The sequence below is a fragment of the Rhagoletis pomonella genome, unplaced genomic scaffold, assembly GCF_013731165.1.
Source record: "Rhagoletis pomonella isolate Grant_MI unplaced genomic scaffold, Rhpom_1.0 Rhpom_scaffold_01838, whole genome shotgun sequence".
NCBI lineage: Eukaryota > Metazoa > Arthropoda > Insecta > Diptera > Tephritidae > Rhagoletis > Rhagoletis pomonella.
The window spans coordinates 20,413-20,873 of record NW_023460392.1 but is presented as its reverse complement, the minus strand read 5'-3'; positions in this window follow the sequence as shown (position 1 = coordinate 20,873).

Genomic DNA, 461 nt, shown 5'->3' with positions numbered 1-461 from the left:
TCCCCCCTTTTTCTAGAATTTGCCGTCCGTCTACTAAAATTTTCCCGAAAAAATTCAGAACAGTTTTTGACACTTTCGATACCAGAAGCAACAACAAAATACACGCAAATGTTGTTTTTGCTCTACTGATACTACCTGTTTAATGTGCCTTGCCCCCTATTGCGTGAAACACAATACCCGGCGAACGGTAAATTTCGCCCAGCAGAGCGATGCCGATGACCAACTTTCGCCCAGCTAATTCGCTTACTGAAACACAAATAGGGCCCTGTCTCACGATCAATATGGATCGCGATCCAGTATCGTGATCCATATTTATGCGTGATGCTCCACTCTCTACTATGCTACTCCTTCAATATTTATCGCGTCATTATTTTCAAACTTTTGAACTGTGAAAGTCGTTTTTAAATAAGAAATATGCAAGAAAATTCAAAAAGAGCGGTTTTAGCCATATTACTGGCGTT